This window comes from Labeo rohita, chromosome 5 (assembly GCF_022985175.1).
Source record: "Labeo rohita strain BAU-BD-2019 chromosome 5, IGBB_LRoh.1.0, whole genome shotgun sequence".
Classification (NCBI taxonomy): Eukaryota; Metazoa; Chordata; class Actinopteri; order Cypriniformes; family Cyprinidae; genus Labeo; species Labeo rohita.
This window is the reverse complement of record NC_066873.1, coordinates 35,860,817-35,883,010: the sequence shown is the minus strand read 5'-3', so window position 1 is coordinate 35,883,010 and position 22,194 is coordinate 35,860,817. Positions and strand designations below refer to the sequence as shown.

General features: G+C 35.8%; 1 protein-coding gene across 3 annotated transcripts in view; it reads right to left on the bottom strand.

Annotated features, from left to right (window-relative positions):
- The window catches only part of LOC127165428 (protein FAM214B), a 28,182-nt gene extending 27,816 nt beyond the window's left edge, over positions 1 to 366 (bottom strand). For all 3 annotated transcript variants that reach the window (XM_051110055.1, XM_051110058.1, XM_051110059.1), the window contains exon 1: positions 23 to 366. The gene's annotated coding sequence lies outside the window, so the exon portion shown is untranslated. The remainder of the gene's footprint in view (positions 1 to 22) is intronic.
- Positions 367 to 22,194: the final 21,828 nt, after the last annotated feature.

Genomic DNA, 22,194 nt, shown 5'->3' with positions numbered 1-22,194 from the left:
TGGCAGCACAAAGAGAACTCACCCACAGCAAACATATAACGATGACAATGACAAGGGCTGCAGCAGTCAGCAAACTAACATTCCCTTCATAGCTGGAAGGAAGAGTTTGATCCTATTTTAGACAGCAGACAGGATCTCTAGATCTTCAGTGTAATCGACGTCAAACTATCTGCGTTGAAATCCCACAGTGTAACGAGGATATTTCTAAGCGATGAGGACACAAGATCCTAGTTTCCAAATGTCGACAAAGCTGTTTTGGTTGCCTTTCTTCTCCTTTCCACGTCCTATAGGCAGCTCTGCCAGCGGGCCTTTGCTATTTTCTGCCTGGCTGTTGGTCCAAAGCCCTCGCCCATGAAATTATTCTGTCCCTTTAAAAACAATACTTCCGGGATTTGCTGAAAAATAACTAGGGGGAGGGACGTTCGAACAGCTGAAGGGCTGTCATTTAAGCGATTGGCCGCTTTCTTTGATATGAACCAATAACAATTGCGTATTAATGCGATATTTGAATATATTTGAATAATAGTAATATATTTCGAGGAAAAGCATTCCCATTGGTTGCGTGGCAGCAACGTCTTATCAAGCCACGCCCCCGTACACGTGCAAGTTGTTCCTATTACTCCGCTTTGGTGGGGAAACGTATAGATAACGACAGGACAAAAATAGGGTTTATGTAACACCGCGCTAACAATATTTCCATTAGTTGGTAAATTAATATGTCGTAGACTAAATTATCAACCAAAATGTAATAAACGAAAATAAATAGCTTTAGTTACAATCCTCAAATAAACAGCTTTAGCGTTCAGGCTACCAGGGGAAAGTTTCTGTCCTATGGAATGATTCGGAAGAAAATGTTTTTAAAAAACAAGCAAGCAAACAAAATTAATTTTTAATAAGTGCAAAACAGAAAAGTATTTATAGGCTTTCTTAAGAACGCAACAAAATCATATTTCCAGTTCGCTTTATTTATTTATAATAAATAAATAAATAAAGTGAACTGAAAATATGATTTTATTTATTTATTTGTCGAAAGCCACGTAAGTTAAATTCATCAGAGCTGGAGACTGTAGAATTTCTATAAATCAAATAACAATTACAACAACAATTGGTTCAAGTTTAAACCATTTATTATGATAACTAAACAAAGTTTAGTGCCATTTTAATAGATTCGGTACAAGCATTTGCATCTTTATATGCTGTTAATTGTGTCGCTCAATTGTGTTGTGAATCTTTAATTTAAATAAGGAATACCAGAGTGTTCAGGTTCACAGTTACTTTAAAACAAATGTGAATGTGAATTCATATTTAGAGAGTTTTCTTTTAGGAAACAGCACATGCTCACCACTAGATAGTGCGATTGTACCACAGAAGCATCAGGCATAAATCAAGTCCTACAGACTGCACCACAGATTAATGTTAGAGTTTATTACAGTTAAGATGCGAATAAATCAGTGGAAGTGATATAATATATCATTTCTTTCTTTTTTAATAATTCAAGAAGCTGCACCATTTCGTATTTTACACAGTTAAATTAAATAAAATTCAAACCTCTTGCTATCTGTTAAATAAACATAAGGCATTTGTTTGTTTTATAAAATTTTACTGATACAGATGTTGTAAGTTCTTTAGTTTAAAAAGCGATTTACACACCTGTGCCCGTACAAAACGTTATTCGACGCATCGTCTTTTAGACCCGCCTACATTCTCCGTTTCTTGAAGATGATTGGTTCACGCACATGTCACTAACGCCATGGGGACGCCGAACAGTTCTCCCGGCGCGTTGCAAACACAGTCGGTACTTCACTCTTATTTTTATGATGAATTTAAACAACTACGATTGTTTCTCGCAACTTCGAATATCATCTCGAAAGTGGAGAAAATAAAGTGGCAAATGCCACAGGTGGTGAGAAAGTCATAATTGTGCTGTGTTGGTCTAAAATCTCAGCAATGTCGCTACTGTGCGTGCGAGGTAAGTGTTTGGGACCTTTAAATATTTTTCGAAATATTTTTTTGTTATTGCACTGTCTTCTATTTATTGTATATACTTCTGTTTTGAAAATAGCACATAATTCATAAACTCGAAGTGCATCTGAAACAGGTTACAGCAACAGGTAACAGGTTGTGATATGTTAAATTATAATTCGAGAACAGGTTTACAGTAACTTTCCACAAACAAGTAAGTGTAACACGGACTCGTATGTGTGTTATTGTGGATTGGAGGCGACTCATCTTCTCTGTTAATGAGCTTAACGGGTTTTCCCGCTGTTGAGATGTTAAGGCACCGCATATGCTGTGATCATCACCTGTCTGGTTGTCTTACTGTACGCTATGATTGTGTATGAAAACAAGCACACATTTTTCTTCGGATTTCATCTACATGACTGTTCCATGGTTGTGTTTATGTGCTCTATAGATATCTGTGCACCTGTTGTTTAATGGAGATACCTGTGAAGCCACATATGTAGAATCAATAATGTTTTAGATCATTGAGCTTGAGTAGACTCGACTTTGGTCACAAAATTGAAGTGTACTTTTATATTTGTGTGGATTTAATTTTAATAACTGATGAGGTAACTTAACATACCTTAACATAACTGATAAGCTACCTTGAACTTTGAGGCTTAAGCAAAATAAATAAATAAATAATTCCTCTACCCTTGCATTGGTGAAGAAGCCTAATACATCTTAAGTTATGAATATCATAGAGACTCAACTGGGCTCTTTTGACCTGAGCCGGTTAAGTAACAACCCAGTAACCACCCAAGTAACTTCATGTTTAAAGACGGCATGGTGTAAAAATGTATATATTATAATAAATGGATGTTACTGCGAATAATTCGTTCTTCTTTTTTGGATAATCTGTTAGATTTAGAGATATGTCACAATGTCGAAGAACATACTTCTGTTTTATCGTGACTTTAACTGAGTTAACACCCTGGCAACCACCTAGAGCGCCATAAAATAGTGGTTGGGTATGTTTGCGTGTGTAAGCACCACTTACATTTCTTTATAAGTGTAAAAGTCTTATTTTATCAGTTCTGTTGAGCTGTTGACTATTGAAATCATTTACATTCTGCTATAGAAAGAAGTGGTATGCAAACTGAATATTTGCAGTGACAGTATGCATGCATATGAGCGTGCCAGCAATTGTCTATAGGAGTTTCCTCTCTTTATAAATCTAATACAATTGATTTTAGTTTGTCTGGACTCGAGTAAATTGCTGTTCTGTGAGGTCTTTTGTGTCACAAAGATCTGTCATGCTGTCAGCAGTCGTAAGAGAGGAAGCATGTACAGAAAATCAAAAGAGACTGACATCTCGATGATGAATAGAGGGATATTCTGGGATAACAGAACAAAATAAATATGATTTGGTCTCGTCGCGAATGTAACAGTGGATTATTATGTTTTGCCTTTTCTATCAGCGTTTTGCTCCATGCTGTGTTTTACAGTTGAGTGTTTTAAAAAAAGCACATGGTATTAAGAAAGTGTATGCAAAGAGCAACATGGTAATGTTTAAGCAGATTTGATTTGCAGTGATTTTTGTGTTGTTGTGGATTGTTAAGAAGAAGTTTGGTTTCCATATGTAGAAAGGAAGCAAATAGGCACGAGGGGAAAGTGATAAGTTAGATGGATGTATATAGCACGGTGATGGGTTTTGGGGGGAGGGACAGAGCTTCGGTGTAATCCTCCAGCCATCTGGTGCTGTGTGGGTCTGCGTGTATGCGGCCGCAGCATCACATGTGTGCGTGTCAGTGGTAAATGCTCTGCAGCCTCCGTTTGTCCAGTCTGACCAAAAGTATGCATCTAAAACTTGCTGGATTTATTATATTTCTTTTTAAGACCTGCACATTGTCTTTTACTCCATGCAAGTCTCTTCCACTTTCCTGAAAAGACTGTGATAGTCACTAAAGTTCAGGTTATTGTGTTCACCAGGGTAGTTCTGCCACACTGCTAGAGCATGTTCTTTATAACATGTCTTTAACTTATATAATATAAAGAAACATGCTATCGAAACATGCAGACTTTTGTATTATTTCTGTTTTAAACAGTGTTATTTTTAATATTTATGTGCTATTAGTGTTTTTTAATATTGATATTTTATTTACGTATTTTCAGTTTTCATTTGAATGGTAGTTGAAGTTTTAGTAATTTTATGTTTTCTCATATTTTTGTTTTGGTTTTATTAATGTTTAAGGGATAATTCACCCAAAAAGAACAGCTTTCGAGCTGTGTATCGCGCTCGTCCTTCATTAGCGTTCACTACCATGACTTTCAGCCCCACCATGCTTCATACTACAGTGACCTTAAAGGAGAAGTCCACTTCCAAAACAAAGATTGACATGTAATGTACTCACCCCCTTGTCATCTTCAGTTGTAAATAAATTGTGTTTTTTGAGGAAAACATTTCAGCATTTTTCTCCATATAATGGACTGCTATGGTGCCCCGATTTTGAACTTCCAAAACGCAGTTTAAATGAGGCTTCAAACGATACCAGATGCGGTTGAAAATGATCCCAGCCGAGGAAGAAGGGTCTTATCAAGTGAAACTATTGGTTGTTTTCATTAAAAAAAATACAATTTAAATACTTTTTTTAAACTCAAATGCTCGTATTGTCTTACTCTGCCTGAACCGTTTTTTCCGGTTCATGAATGCACCCTCTAGCAGCAAAAACATACATATTGTGCCTTTAATTACTCACCCTTATGTCGTTCCAAACCTGTAATCCCTTCGTTCATCTTCAGAACACAAATGAAGATATTTTTGATGAAATCCAAGAGATTTCTGGCCCTGCATAGACCGCAATGCAACTGACATGTTCAAGGCCAAGAAAGAAGTACGGGCATCAATAAAATAGTTCATCTGACATCAGTGGTTCAACCGTAATGTTATGAATCTACAAGAATAGTTTTTGTGCGCACAGAAAACAAAATAATGCCTTCATTCAACAATTTCTTCTCTTCTGTGTCAGTCTTTGATGCATGTTCACGAGAGTACCACAGCGTAGGAGCCAGCGTTCTGATGTAAAATGTCCCTCTCTTAGTTGTTCATCGTCTATATTCTGGTTCAAATAAGCCATCTTTGAAACGCCTCTCAGGCATGCAAGTGTAGCTCCTATCTCTTTGAATGGGGAAACTTACGATTAAATTTTATATTTGAAATCACCAATGAAATATGACAATAACTGCCTAATTATTGTTGTTTCTTATGCTTAAATAGCATTTAAAAGGGCTTATTTTTCAAGGCTAGAGTGGCCAATGCGCATGTGCAGTCATGAGCGCAAGTTTGCAAACGCTGCCTGTTTCGTAGGAAATGGAGCTCATAATGGCAGCTGCAGTGACGCGATGACTTTACTAATCAACGATTAGCTCTTTCATTTAGAAGGCGGGGCTTAATCGGCATATTGGGTGTTGCACTTTCTTCCATTTATAAGTATAACGGTGCGTTCACACCAGAAGCGACTTGTGCGAATAAATTGTGCTATTCGCGCGTAGTTGGACGCTTGAACATTTTGAGTTTGCTCGCTTCATTCGCGCGTGAAATTCACTTCACAATAGACACAAATTCACGTCATGGGAGTGGCTTTTGCAAGGCGGCTCCAGTCTCGTTGCGAAATGGCTGACATGGATTTTGTTGTGAGGGTAGCTGTGCTTTATGTGCTATGGAAGGCTGAAAAACGGCATAGACTCATTCGGTGCCGTGTCTGGGTCCATCAGATCAGTCCATCAATATGTGTGTGTATATATATATATATAGCTCAAATTGACTAAAGAGCGTTTTTTACAGCGTACCAGATTGTCAGACCTCCTCACTCACTTTCTTCCAAGAAAGATCCTTTGTATTCCTGTTTCTATAAAAGTACAAAGATGTATCATACAGCGACAATGATTTTGTCCTCCATTGTTGTTTCAGATTTCTGCCTCTGCTCGCTACGTCATAATCACACCACTACTAGAGGAAGCTCCTGATTGGTTAACGCGGCACAAATATCCGCCAAAGTTCTGATTTTTCGACCCGAAATGCTCAGTTCACGCGAATCACGCCACAGGATGTCTATCGGGTCTTTGCATTGACTTAACATGTAAATCACTCGCGCTTAGCGCTTCATTCGCATCTGGTGTGAATGCACCATAAGAAGTTCACAGTCTTCCTATATATGAAGTCTTTGATTAAACTTTTTTAAAATTTCTCTAATTATCATGGACCCCCTTGCACCTCCATATGCCCCCAGTAGGTTCCCAGACCCTAGTTTAAAAATGTGTTTTTTGATGTGTAGATAAACACCCTTGTTTGACACCAGTGGTATGGGATTGTCATGTTCTTGTGTGCTATTTAATAAGGGCCTTCCCTTTCCCTTTAAAATGCAGTGTGAATGTGAGCTTTTCCAGGTAGACCTAGTTGAATTGTTTTGGGAGAGGTTTAAAACCTTTGCCTGCAAATGATGGGTTGGATGTTGGGACTGAACCCTGTCCTTTGTTTGAACTTGCTTGACTTGTGGTTAAATCCTCTATAAAAAAGTGTTGTGGCTCTGTCTGTATTTTGCCTCTTTTATCAGCATTGTATTACTGCACAAAAAAACCCTCCTGCAATTTGTGGTTTTCACTTACTTTGTCTTTTTTTTCTTTTCTTTTCAGTGAAAAAGGCCAAGCTACAAGGACCTCCAGGTAATGGACTGTTTGCGTCATGCATGAAACAGTTGTGGCTCTACAATTACCCTAGACTCAAAGAGGAAAAAAAATATCACATCATTCAGTCAATTGTCATTCACATGAGTGTTTGGTGCTAAAATGAGGTGCTTGAATCAGACTCATGCTGCGGCCCAGTTTGGCTTGGACTGGAAAGACACAGTGAACTGGTTTACTTGTTAGCCAGCAGGCAAACACTAGACTGTCAGGGGCTTTTCACTCTACTATAACACATATTACACTTTTTACCCAGGAGAGATACAAACGCGCACATATGTAAGTTCATGTCTTTTAATGACTGAAACTTAGAATAAGCTTTATAGAAGAGCAATGCAATGAAATTTAAATTAATACAATGTGAAAAAATAGTGTTGATTATTTTTTTACTTTCAGTATCAGCTGATATTAGATATTTAACATCAAATATTTTTTCATGTTCTTTTTCCTATTGTATTATTTATTTTATATCTTTAGCAATTCTCAAAAAGAATATATATTATAATATGCATTATAATTTTTCATCATTTAAAATGATGATTTGAGTTTCAAATATTTTATTTTTTATTTATTCAGACAAAGTAGAATAAAATTTTATACCAGATATTTATCCATTATCTGCCATGAAAATTATCATCTTATTATCATCCAGAATGTTAATATTGGTGCATTCATAAAAACCTTTTAGTCATTTCTGAATTAGTTTTGGGATTACAAATTATAATCGGATGCATGTTCCATACAAAAATGGCAAGAGCTGGCAAAAATCTCCAGCTTCAGTCTGACTGTGATGCAATTTCAGAGAGGCAAGGTGCAGAGGTTTATAGCAGTTTGCCAGGGAAAGGTTGTTTATAAGGTACCAAGCTGCTAGAATGTGTGATTCTGGCTAGTTGCTGTTTTGTGTGGCAGATATTGTTGGCACTTATGTTTTGCTTGTGCTCTTTTCTCACTTTGGATAAATTTTGCTGATTTAAAATGTTTAAGAACAAGTGTTTAAAGTGGTGACATTGAAAGGTTGGTAGAATAGTTATAGATTGCGAAGGGAAATTTATGGTAAATAAATCTATAAGGGTACATGAGTATCTTTCAGTCTAACCAATGAATCTATTTGAGAAGCTAATGAGCTTCTCAGTGTTTTTGTCTCTGTCTGGCATTCTGTGTTCCTATTGACTGTGTCTGGGTCTTCTTATTCTATGTGTCACCCACACCATGAATGTCTACTTTTACTTCATCCTGCATCATCCATTCATCCATGTGCTAAATTCCTTAAAGGTGAACTCTATGCCAAAAGTGTAGTCGGGGCTGTACAGTGTGACCATTTCAGTCGGATTTAGGATGCTGCGCATTTCCATTTAAAACGGCAGTGTTTCGTTTATGAATGAACGTGCCTTTTTAAATAAATCTAGTAAGCCAGTGTTTCAATTTCCCATTAATGAACACAGTCACTTGCTTTATTCCTGAATGAATCAGCTGTTCAAACGAATCAAATGAATGAATCATTCCGTAATTAAATCAGTGACTTGCTGCCACCTACTGGCAGTTTTAGTCTCATTTTTAAAGCATCTTTTTAGTTATTTAAATAATTTAATATGTCTATATTAGGAGTCAGATATCAAATCAAAATGGGAAGGTTAATTTTTGATTACTAAATTGAAGTTTACATGCACCTTGCAGAATCTGCAAAATGTTCATTATTTTACCAAAATAAGAGGAATCATACAAAATGCATGTTATTTTTTATTTAGTGCTGACATAAATAAGATATTTCACATAAAAGACAATAACATATAGTCCACAAGAGAAAATAATAGTTGAATTTATAAAAATTACCCCATTCAAAAGTTTACTGATGCTGTGCTGTAACCTGAATGATCCACAGCTGTGTTTTTTTTGTTTTTTTGTTTTTTGATGAGTTCCTCACTGTTCTTCAGAAAAATCCTTCAGGTCCCACAAATTCTGTGTTTTTTCGGCATTTTTGTGTATTTGAACCCTTTCCAACAATGACTGTATGAATTTGGGATCCATTTTTTCCACACTGAGCTGAGGACAACTGAGAGCCTCATATGCAACTATTACAGAAGGTTCAAACCCTCACTGGAGCTTCAGAAAGAAACGTGATGCGTTACAAGCCAGGGGGTGAAAACGTCTTGAATTTGAAGATCAGGGTACATTTCAATTTTTTTGTAAATTTAACTTATTTTAATTGATCTTCTGTAGCTTCTGAAGGCCAGTACTAAATGAAAAAATATGATATTTAGGCAATATAAGAAAAATGTACACACCTTCATTCTGTTCAGAAGTTTACACCCCCGGCTCTTAATGCATTGTGTTTCCTTCTGAAGCATCATTGAACATTTGAACCTTCTGTAATGGTTGTATACGAGTCCCTCAGTTGTCCTCAGTGTAAAAAGATTGACCTCAAAACCATACAGTCATTGTTGGAAAGGGTTTAAATACACAAAAATGTTGAAAAACCAAAGAATTTGTGGGACCTGAAGAATTTTTCTGAAGTACAGCAGGCAGTTTAACTGTTCAGGACAAACAAGGGACTCATGAACAACTGAACAACTAAACCAAAAAACACAGCTGTGGATCATTGAGGTAACAATGCAGTATTAAAAATCAAGTGTATGTAAACTTTTTAACGGGGTCATTTTTATAAATTTAAGTGTTATTTTCTCTTGCTGACTATATGTAAATGTCTTTTATGTGAAATATGTTATTTCACTTGGTACTAATTAAAAAATTATCTCTTTATTTTGGTAAAATAATTAACATTTTGCAGATTCTGCAAGATGTATATAAACTTTTGGACCTTAACTGTACATGTCCAGCCACTGGCAGATGGGAAGTATTAAAATAATTTGAAGACAGTTGCTTCTGTAATTTTCTTTGGTGCTGCTGGTAGTGCAGAAATTGCATGCTTCATTCATCTGAATGTGTGTGTGTGTGTGTGTGTGTATGTATGTATGCATGTATGTATAGTTTATGCATGTATGTATGGTGTGTTTTAATTACCGGATGAGAACATCATAACTGCATAATTCATGATCTCTCTTGATTGACCTCATGTAGAGTGACTAGTCCATAAATTAGACTAAGATCACTGAGAGAGAGAGAGAGAGAGAGAGAGAGAGCCTGCAGCAGCAGCAGAGCATCAGCCTGTGTCTGACTCCCAAATGAACAGAGGTCTGTCTGAGTGACAGAGAAGCCCATAGAAATCTAATCTATTGCTAATAACAGAAAAAGCCTTTTCAGCCTCTTCTCAGAATGTCCCACCCACAGCACAGAATTCAATACTGCTCTAGAATCAAATGCAGTTTGACTCCTAATAAGATTGTATTATCTTTGCCACAGAGGGATTCTTATTGAAAAGTGAAAGTGGCTCACTTTAGTTTAACAGCTGGTGATGCTTAATTGCATCAAATGAGGAAGCCTATTATTGAAACAGGGTGACTAAATTCCTGTTTCTGGGCTTCTAACCTCTTTTAAACATGCATTTGTTTTTCATCTGAAGATACTTAATTTTATCTTTACATTGATTTCTTGCATAATAATTATTTAGATTTTTAAATAAGTCTCTTATACTTACCAAGTATGCATTTTTTTTACCAAATGTACAGTAAAGCGATTACAGTGAAATAATATTCCAATTTGAAATAACTGTTTTCTATTTAATATTTTAAGTATTATTTATTCCAGTGATGGCAAAGTGTCACACGATCCTTCAGAAATCATTCTAATGTGTTGATTCGGTGGTAACAGTAACAGTTTGTGTTGCTAAGCATCTAATTTTTGTGGAAACCATGCTTTTTCAGGATTATTTGTTAAACAGAAGAGGGAAAAAAGCATTTATTTAAAATTGAAAACTTTGTTACATTATAAATAACTTTACTTTCACTTTGATCAGTTTAATGTGTCCTTGCTGAATACAATGAATTTCTTTCAAATAAAACTAAAAATCTTACCAACCCCAAATTTAATATATTGCAGTATATAAAGTCAATCAAAAAAGGGTTTGATTAACTGGTGCTCTGTAATATGGACTAGCTTTATTGCTTGTACTTAGGTGTCTGTGTTTTTATTTTAACATCACACGTGGGAGTATTTCTCTAAATAGCTTGTAAATGTCAGCTGTACAGGACCAGGCGTGTGCGAATATGACTTATTTATTTTCGTAAGTCATCAAATATTAAATATTCATCAGGTTAGGCATCCCTGGGAGCCCCTTTGCACTCTGGGACAGTGAGAGAGAGTTAGAGCGTATAAAAGAATCTTGTGAAAGGAAGTGGGTACAGATGTAAAGATGTACCCACGAAAGAGTCTGACGTACATATGAGTAATTAGACATTCAGAATGATATGAATATTTGATCATTTCCCTGCTTCACCCTAGGCCCCGATAAGTCCATTAATCACAAAATCGCACCTCATTTCTGTATTTAATTCTGACTCCTTTTTCATTCAAACATGTTTCAGCTGTTCTGCAGTCTAACTGTAGGATTGCATGTACTTGAACTCACGTTATTGGAATCCTAACCCTAACTTTATGAAATGTAGAATTTAAGCCGAACTCTACTGTTTTTGACAGCAAAATAATTTTTTGCTGTTTTTTTTTTCCTTTTTTTTTTTTCAGATAGATGAAGTGAGTCTATAAGCCTACACATATGTGACCCTGGACCACAACACCTGTCTTAAGTCGCTGGGATATATTTGTAGCAATAGCCAAAAATGCATTGTATGGGTCAAAATTATTGATTTTTCTTTTATGGCAAAAATCATTAGGAAATTAAGTAAAGATCATGTTCCATGAAGATATTTTGTAAAATTCCTACTGTAAATATATGAAAACTTAATTTTTTATTAGCAATATACATTAAGAACTTTATCTGGACAACTTTAAAGGTGATTTTCTCAATATTTTGATTTGTTTGCACCCTCAGATTCCAGGTTTTAAAATAGTTGTATACATACATCAATGGAAAGCTTATTTATTCAGCTTTCAGATGATGTATACATCTCAATTTTTAAAATTGACCCTTATGACTGGTTTTGTGATCCAGGGTCACATGTAAGCTAACTTGTATAGAAACAGGATTAAAAATTAGAGAGAGAGAGAGAGAGAGAGAGAGAGAGAGAGAGAGAGTTTGGAGTTATTCTAATGTTTTGTTCTTGAGGACACAGTCTGAGTGATTGTCACCAATACTGATGCAGAAACATTTAAGGTGAATTCAGGTCAAGGGGCCATCAGGTTAAGAGGGCCATTTAAGCTTGATTGTAGTGTGCTCAGTGGGATTACACTTTCATTACAATGGTTTTTAAAGGGACATTTCTTTAGATTTTAAAACAGTTTTGGTGGAAGCTACAGTTTATGTCCCTGTGATTGTGTCTACATCTTAAAGGAGGACTCATGAAAGGTAGTGAGCCCTTTGACATTCACATTTTAATCTCTAACTTACAAGGTTCCTCGCTAAATGTGGACAGATGTTATTGTGACAGTACTTGTATTATTTGTTACTGCAGTCAACAGATTAAAATGCAAAAAATGCAATAAAATAGTTTAAGGTTAAATATTACTGGCCCACTCTGGCTGAGTGAGCTAGATAAAGTGGGCCACTTTACACTTCTTCTAGAATTATACTCTCATTAATTGAATGAACTGATGTGGACTGATTATTTTAGAATAGGCAAGATGCATAAAGTTGGTTTTGGAGTGAAAAAAGAAGTAGATCCAGATAAAAAAGCTTTAAAATATGGTTACAATTAAAGAAGTCCTCTACCAAAACAAAGATTCACATATAATGTACCTACCCCCTTGTCATCCAAGATATTCATGTCTTTCTTTCTTCAGTTGTAAAGAAATTATGTTTTTGGAGGAAAAACTTTCTGCATTTTTCTCCATATAATGGACAGATATGGTGCCCCGAGTTTGAACTTCCAAAATGCAGTTTAAATGCGGCTTCAAACGATCCCAAATTCGGTTGTAAACGATCCCAGCCAAGAAAGAAGGGTCTTATCTAGCGCAACGATCAGTTATTTTAATAAAAATAATACAATTTGTATACTTTTTAATGCCAAACGCTCGTCTTGTCTTACTCTACCTGGACTTACTCTCCCTTACTCTTTTCTGATTCATGACAGTTCGGGTATGTCGAAAAACTCCCATCTCATGTTCTCCCTCAACTTCGAAATCGCCCTATATCGCTGTTTTACCTTTTTTGTTAAGGGTGTTTGATCTTCTTTGCATGATCACTTTGCAAAACCTGGGTTAGTACTTCTGTAGGATGACTTTGAAATGATTTTTGAAGTTGAGGGAGAAAATGCGATTGTCAGAATACACAGAGTTCAGGGAAAGCAAGACAAGATGAGCATTTGAGATTAAAAAGTATTTAAATTGTATTTTTTTTAATGAAAACAACCGATCGTTTCGCTAGATAAGACTCTTCTTCCTCGGCTGGGATCGTTCACAACAGCATTTGGGCCGCATTTTGAAGCCGCATTTAAACTGCATTTTGTAAGGTTAAACTCGGGGCACCATATCAGTCCACTATATGGAGAAAAATGCTGAAATGTTTTCCTCAAAAAACACAATTTCTTTCCGACTGAAGAAAGAAAGACATGAACATCTTGGATGACAAAGGGGTGAGTACATTATCTGTAAATTGTTGTTCTGGAAGTAAACTTCTCCTTTAAAAGTGGCCTTTCTCTGAGCCAGTGTTAACCCAGTGATAAGTGCTTTGAGAAAAGCCATGGAGGATGGCTGTTTAAGCTGTTTAAGACAACTAGCCTTTGGGATATTTGAGGGGAAATGAAAAACATTAAGTGAACAAAACATAGTTGATCATCCCACGTTATGTTAACCTACTGTGCCTTAAACCGGCCATTAACTACACCTCTTTTGTGTTCTTTGTGAACCTGTTAACTTTTGATTTAAAGGGCTTTGTATCTAACTTGGCAAATTCAGAGATATATTGTTATGAGAAGATAGTTGATCCAGTAATATTTGCTCTACCATTTCAGCTGAATTCCTTCTAACCCTTTAACAATGACAGACCCACACACACATACAGAACCAGCCGAGCTCTTACAAAGAATCAATTGCCCTTCACCGACTTTTTCTATCTTCTCCAGCTCTATCCTTCCATCTCTCTCTCTCTCATTCAGCCCCAATTCTGCTCTTCATTACAGTGGTCATATCAAGAGCGGGCTGTAGAAGCTGTGTCCCTCTCTGCAGGCTCTGGGATAAGGACGAATCCATGGGGACAGAGATTACACTGAGGGTCTTGCAGCCTGTCTGCAGAGAGAAATTGGAGGAATTCTCATTAAACTAGCTTTACCTCTGGAGAAAAGCTGTCTAGTTCTCACCTAGACAAACACATGGCACTTGACCCTCCAGGATTACATTAGCACTAATGTATGCATACACTCTCACAGGACAGTTTTATTGCTCAACGGTTGCTCTTTTACAGCTCAGGAGATTTAGAGTTCACAGTTGTGGTTCATTTTAAGCATTGGTTGTCTCAGATGTTCTCCTGAATTTACTTGGATGAAAAGTATAAAACAAAAGGAACAGTTGTTTATATGCAGTTACTAAGTTACTAAAAATGTTTGAGTTTATATTAAAATGTTTTTGTCATTTTGCAAAATTAGAGCACAATTTGAGATTTCTTATGAAACTTTAATACTGAGTATTTAATGCATTTTTAACAATTTTCTTATTTGATAATGTTATATTTTCTGTTAAATTGTTAAAAAAATAGGATAAAATAAAACAGAATCAGGGAGAATATTTCAGATTGCAGGTTTTTTATTTTCATTAAGTTTAAATATTTTTGTTTAAAAAATGAATTAATGTCAAATTATTGTATTATATAATGTAAAATGTTGAAAAATGTTGAGGATAATTCATTACAAGTAATGTGAGTACGTAATCAGATTACTTTTTTCAAGTAACTAGTAAAGTAACATTACTTTTTAATGTACAAGAAAATATCTGAGCTACTTTTTCAAATAAGTAATGGCAGCTACAAAAGAGATGACAAAAATATAACTTGGTTTTTGTTATTAAAAATAAATAAGCTCAGCTCAAGTTACTAAAAGTAATGCAAAATTAATGCTATAAAATGTAACTAGGTAAAGCAATTGGCTACGTTTTTATGGAGTAACGCATTACTTTTAAAAGTAGCTTTAGGCATATATAGGCATATTGATTTTTATGTTGTTTTTTGTAAACTATATTGTTTGCAAATCTTTGCAACATACAAAAAATCATCATAAATATAGTCCATATGCAAGGCTCTACGCTTTTCTGTTCAACTTAAATTTAGCAAAATATAATTAAAATGTTACGTGTGACTTCCCTAACACATCTACTGCTTACACAAACATTGATTACACTACAAACAAGACAAAACTAAAATGCTATAAGAAACAGAAAAGTGTCATCACGTGACAGCCCCATAAGCTCAACCAATGCAATGGGAGCCGGGAAAAGAATTGATTAGTTCCTCTTTCAAGTCTTCGGGTTTGAGACGTTTGTTCATCACGTGACAGCCCCATTAGATGAACAAACAACTCGAAAAACAGGTGAACTAATTCAAGTATAAAACATGTTGCACATGCGCGACTGAACGAATCACTCCCCAAGATGACTCGTTCCTCCCAAGTCACATTAAAGATTTGTTCAAAATGAACGAATCGTTCAAGAATGGCCCATCACTAATTTGTAGCATTGTGAACACACATCCCAGAGCCTGTGCTACATGAGCTTTTGTGCTTTAAAAAGTATACAATTTTTTCGAAAAAAATGACCGATCGTTTGGCTAGAAAGACCCTTTTTCCTCGGCTGGGATCATTTAGAGCCCTTTGCATTTTGGAATTTCAAAATCGAGGCACCTATCAAGTCCATTATATGAAGGAAAATCCTGAAATGTTTTCCTCAAAAACCATAATTTCTTTAAGACTGAAGACAGAAAGACATGAACCATGAACCATCTTGGATGACAAAGGGGTGAGTAAATTATTTGTAAATAGTTGTTCTGTAAGTGGACATCTCCTTTAAATTAATTTCTAATTTACAAACTCCTTAAAAAATTATTAAAATCTGTCACTCATCTTAGTTCATCATGATCTCAGAAAGTTCCATTATAATCATGAAGCTCTCTACACTGCACAATGAATATAATTACACTCTCTCTACACTTTTTATGAAAGGATTCGTGAGATATGTCTGTGATACATTACTCAAGTTGCAAAAACACATAGAAACCCTTGAAGCTCCCCTCAGCGCAAACACAAATATGCTAATCGGGTCAGTTGCACTGGTGCTCCTAAATATTTTTTCATAGTTGCACAAAATAGTTTTCAGTTGCAAATGCTTGTACAACACTCATCAGTCATTTTAGGCTTAATATTAAGAAATGTGCATTGTACTTAAGTAGTACTCCAAATACATTTTAACTATAATTTTTATATCAGTAAGTCTTGAGCGATATGTCAGTAAATATGTTAAGAGATCTGAACTATACTTAGTATGTAAAAAAAAAAAAAATGTATATATATATTTATTGTGCTAGGTATTACTTTAAGCAAAGATCTCAGTTTCTTCTTCATGTTATCTTACTGCTGACTCGGAGAAACAATTGCGCTTGACAGAGATCTCTGTATTTTCTGGGCACCCCCTGTCTTTCCCTTTCTTTGTATTTTTCAAGACTGACAGTTGAGGTAAATTGCAGCTGGGTAAGTGAAAGGTAGAGCATGGGAGGAAATAAAGATAGGTTTAGGAAAGGAGAATTGCAGAGTTAAGATCATGACTGTACTATTTGTTAGCCGTGCCAGATAATATTGGGTGGAAAGATTGAGACACCCTCTTCAGTGAAGGACACATTTTCTCTGGGGCTTTCTACAGGATTCATTAGACACCGGACTGTTGAAATAAATCAAGAGTGAAGGACAGAAAGCCTTTCAAGAGGTGGTCAGTGGACACCCCTTATTTTCAGGTGATTTTACTGAGAAAAATCTCCTTGCAGGACTGTAGAAAATGCAGGCTTAATTTCTGTGAGGGCTTCTCAGGCCAAACGCCTTGATTGGATGAATAATGCCACTGTAAATAGAAATGTCATTGAGCAATCGTCTGCTGATTAATTTCCGCAGATGAGAAGTTCAGCCCATGCTGATATTTATGAGCTAAATTTAGAGTAATCGCAGGGTCATGAACACATTGTTTTATAGAAATAATATTTTTTGGAAGCAAATAGTGTTTTCTGGAAATAATAATTTCTGTATCTGAAATGAATATTGTTTAGAATAATCCTGTTTGTGTGCAATTTTAATAATGCTGCCTCTCTCCCTCTAATTCTTTTTTATTCTGCTATTTTTGCCATTTTCTTTTAAAAATCACTCCTGTGAAATGAGTCTTGCTGTCTTTGTTAGTTTGGTAATCTGTTTTGAAGTCTTCATAAGAACGTGCACTTCAGTACACAGAGTCCTGGGTCAAATTGAATTTACTTTTATTTTGCTCAGTCTTAACAAAACAAGCTGGTTTCAAATGCTTATTGTAGACTGGAACACTTACACTTCAAAAGAACTATATATATATTTTAATGTAAATGACAATATTGTGATTAACTAATTTACAGTAGATTAAGAAGCTGTGTATATAATTGACTCTAAAAGCTGAACAATGTGGCATTGTATCAGTATTTTATTTTTAAGAGTTGTGTATTTCAAGTTGGGTTGCAGTAAAAATAGCAGCAGGTAGCGCCAGTAGCTCATCGAGTGCAACCAATTCACATAATCAAAATAATGGTTCTTCCCGCGATAATAACGATAAAGTCTAGTTATTGACATATTTCTGTGTGGGACAGTACGGAGTGACATGCTAAACGTAGACGAAAAACTAGCATATCGCTAAATGAAGAGCTCAATCTGAAACTGGTTTGCTCAAAACTGTGCAGTGTGACAAAAAAACGGTCTGAGCCTTGAATAACCTTAACTGTACTAGTAGCAAGTGTGTGATGCAGTTTTATGTGTGTTTGAGCCTGTTTACAAACCTGTTGTCCAACAAAGATATCATTTATTGACATGCTTTTTCTCCAAATTAACTTCATAATATAGTCAAGTGTTTGAAATAACCTTTTGTGATCAGACGTGGCACAGAATGAGGCAGAAATCATACTGTTTTATAGTATTATAAAGGCTATGTCGATTAGCATTACATAATAAATATACTTTATCCGTATAAAAATACCCATGATTGCTTGAAGAACACAGACAAACCATATACTGTAGCAATCGTATGCTTATTGTCTTTAAGTTTCCTCAGTTAAAATTCCTCGATCTGTGTTTTATTTGGCTACAGTGATAACTGGATTAGAGATTTCAGAAGCGTCGTCAGTACTATTACATCTGCTATAAAGCATATGTGGAGTTTCTGCGCAAGCGCGCACTCCGCCTTCCGAATGAGAAAGAGCTTTATTGCCAAGTGTGTTTCACACACAAGGAATTCGTCCTAAAGGAGAAGTCCACTTCCAGAACAACAATTCACAAATAATTTACTCACCCCCTTGTCATTCCAGATGTTCATGTCTTTCTGTCTTCAGTCTTAAAGAAATTATGGGTTTTGAGGAAAGCATTTCAGGATTTTTCTGCATATAATGGACTTCATTGGTGCCCTGAATTTGAACTTCCAAAATGCAGTTTAAATGCAGCTTCAAAGGGCTCTAAATGATCCCAGCTGAGGAAGAAGGGTCTTATCTAGTGAAACGATCGGTCATTGTTTTTGAAAAATAAAAATGTGTATACTTTTTAAGCACAAAAGCTTGTGTAGCACAGGCTCTGGGATGCGTGTCCACAGGTCGTTCTTGAACGATTCGTTCATTTTGAACGAAACTTTAATGTAACTCGGGAAGAACGAGTCGTCTCGGGGAGTGATTCGTTCAGTCGCGCATGTGCAACATCCTATTAGGTTCTGTACCGGAATTAGTTCACCTGTTTCGAGTCTTCGGGTTTTTCAAGTTGTTCATTCATTTTATGGGGCTGTCACGTGATGCTGATTTTGCTAAAATGAATGAAATGACTCAAAAAGATTCGTTCATTTTGCTGAATGAGACTCAAAGGTCCGAGTCGGTAAAATGATCCAAACTTCCCATCACTACTACGAATCACACTACGAATCACCACAAGTTCATCGTCTGTGTACTCCGGCTGAAAAAGTTAGAGTATGTCAAAAAAACTCCATGTTATTTTCTCCTACAACTTCAGAATCATCCAACATCGTTGTACCTTTTTGTTTGTAAACAGTGTTTGACTTACTTGCACTTTCTTAGTCTTTGCGCGTTCGCTTTGTAAACACTGGGTCTGTGGTTCCATCTACGTTCCGCATGACCTTTTGACGTGATTTAATAGTACTTGAACGTGCATCCCAGAGCCTGTGCTACACAAGCTTTTGTGCTTAAAAAGTATACAAATTTTAAAGCTTAGAGCCCTTTGAAGCTGCATTTAAACTACATTTTGGAAGTTCAAAATCAGGGCACCAATGAAGTCCATTATATGGAGAAAAATCCTGAAATGCTTTCCTCAAAAAACATAATTTCTTCACAACTGAAGACAGAAAAAAATGAACATCTTGGATGACAAGGGGGTGAGTAAAATATTTGTGAATTGTTGTTCTGGAAGTGGACTTCTCCTTTAATGTTAGGAGCTTCCAGTACAGAAAGTACAAATAATTTAATTCACATTTCAGTGAATTAAACAGTCTTTACAGGACGTGTGTACTCAGTAATGCCGACAGCACCCTATTTTGGGTAAATATAGGAAAGATAATACTTTTCTCTAAAGAAACAGCATTTCCCTGAATTGTCGTCATTTGTATCATTATCGCAATAAATACCAGAAATTATTGTGATCAATTTTTAAGCCCATATCGCCCATCCCTAGTTTGTAGTCCAACATCTGTATAAAACTGTGGATTTTTGTAAATAACATTAATCTTTCATGGGTTTTCTACTACATATTTCAGTAAGAGACATTATTTACAATGGTTGATCTATTTGTGGTAATTTTTTTTTTTTCTCGTAAAATCTGTTTCCCTGAGAAAGAAGGATTGATGGAGGCTTGCATTCCTCAACATAAACCAACAAGCACGGACGCCGTTAAGCTAAGTCTTATGTACACAGTTTATGCGGACCGAAATGACAAGGCAATCTTTTGAAATGTCTGCAAATAAATGAGAAGTGTACTGTACAAACCCAGAGAACATTGCAGTCCTAAGGGTATATTGGTTATGCAGAGCTGCAGGTGCCACACCTTTTCTTAGAGATAGAACCTACGCTACGGCTGATGAGCCAAGATACCAACTGGCTCGCTGCTCACCCACTGCCGATCGTGATTCATGACCCTGCTTCTTTACCAAGGATACCAGACCAGATACCTTTAGTCTGTTTTTCTTTAACATCAGAATTTTCTTTTTGTAGTTTAGTTGAAAATATGGCCTTTTGATTGAGGAAGAAGTTTTGAGTTCTGAAAGTTACGTTAACATTTAACTTTTTACATTTTAGAAGGTAAAGTGAAATTTGTAAATTGTTCAGATCAGTTTTTTTTTTTATACTGAAAAATGTTCTCAAACCATTTAGTAATGAGATTGTACAGGGAACTGTAGATTTGGAGCACTCCCATTTGTCTTCATATTCCTCTGTACTTGTAACTCTCATGGTGCTCTTGTGGCACTTTATATCTAGGTTTAATTATGCCTGCTTGTTTTGACCTCTGACAGCCTATTTCAACCTGTCTGTGTCGCTGCACATAATAACTATTGCATTTACATAAAACCATGAATATTTAACACGCACACTTAGAGGAAGATGTCACATCTCAATTTTCCATTACAATACTCGTCAGTTTGCTATGACTTCACATGAGTTTGTTACAATAATATACAAAAATATGGATTCCTCAACTAAGTTCTCTATTACTTTGCTTGAAGAATTTGTTTACCCAAAAAAGGGCATTTAGTTTACCAGTACAATTCCTGAAATGTCTCTTTGTTTTCCATGGAAGAAAGAAATAACATGAGGATGAGTAAATGACGACAGAATTTCCATTTTTGGGTGAACCATGTTAAACTGATAGACTTTAATGTTCTAACCTGTTTTGTTTTGCAGACAAGTATAATGTGTATGTCACGCTAAAGGTCCAGAATGTTAAAAGCACAACCATCACGGTGCGAGGAGACCAGCCCTGCTGGGAACAGGATTTCATGTTGTGAGTATTGCTGTTTTTGTCATGTATTTCCAAGCTTTTGGAAATGTCTGTACCACTGTAACACTCAATTTGTGCCTAATGAGAGGGTTTGCTGAAGGACTTTAAAAAGACTCAAAACTGCTTTGCTGTGGAAAATGGAAGATTGTTTATGAGTACAGCAAACTGGATGTGCAGATGTATGAACAAGACAGGATTTTTTTATGTATATATAGAAACAGAAATATTTATTTTAGGATAAAGTGTAAAATGTTTTATTTGATAAAAGTTAGATCCATTATGTTCTGTATATCTTCATAATTTTTTTTTTTTTTTTTTTTACTCACACGCACACACTTCAGTTTCTCCTACCTTTGACCCTCTTGTGCTGTAATGACAAATGTTAAATTGCTTTTTGATGGGCTCTTAGGAGGTTTTGTGCGTCCTAGAAACTGTCCCCAATTTTCAGATTGTTCCAGAGAGAATTTTGGCAATTCTTCAGGAAGAATTCTGAGAATCGGCTGCTGTTACAGTGATTACCAGAAAAAAAGGGAGCAGGACTGGGAGTTCACAAGAAACAAGGACTGACATTTAAAGTTTTTTGCTCTTCTATTAAAAAGCACATTTGTTCGTTCTTCACCAGAGATGGCAGGGTTACTTGCTTATTTTTTCCCCAGTATTTTCAGTAATCTACAACCCCAATTCCAGAAAACGTTTTGTGAAATGCCATAAAATCAAGAATATGTTATCTGTTGTTTCTCTTTAACCTTTTAGTGGCCAACTTTTAATTTTCTTTTGTAAATATAACCAAATTTTGATTTTCATGGCTCCAACACACTAAAAAAAAAGCATGTTTGAGCATGTTTACCACTGTGCCACATCAATTTTCTTTTTAATTATAAGGATTTATTGTTTGGGAATTGAGGATACTAATACTTCAAGTTTTGCAAGCAAAATTGTTGTTCAATCTGGCTTCATTTAAAAAACAAAAAACAAAAAAACATTTAGATGCTCAGCAGTCTGTGATCGTCATTGTCTGATTGTCCTTTTTTATGACTGGTCATACATTTTTAATAGCAGACAGATCTGGACTGCAGGCAGGCCAGTCTAGCACATTCAGTCTGTGTCTACGAAACCACGCTGTTGTAGCACATGCAGAATGAGACCTGGCATTGTCTTGATCTAATAACCATGGACTTCCCATTAAAAAGACGTCTTCTTGATGGCAGTTTGTGTCTGTACAATTCCAATACATGCCTCCATTTCAATGGTACCATTG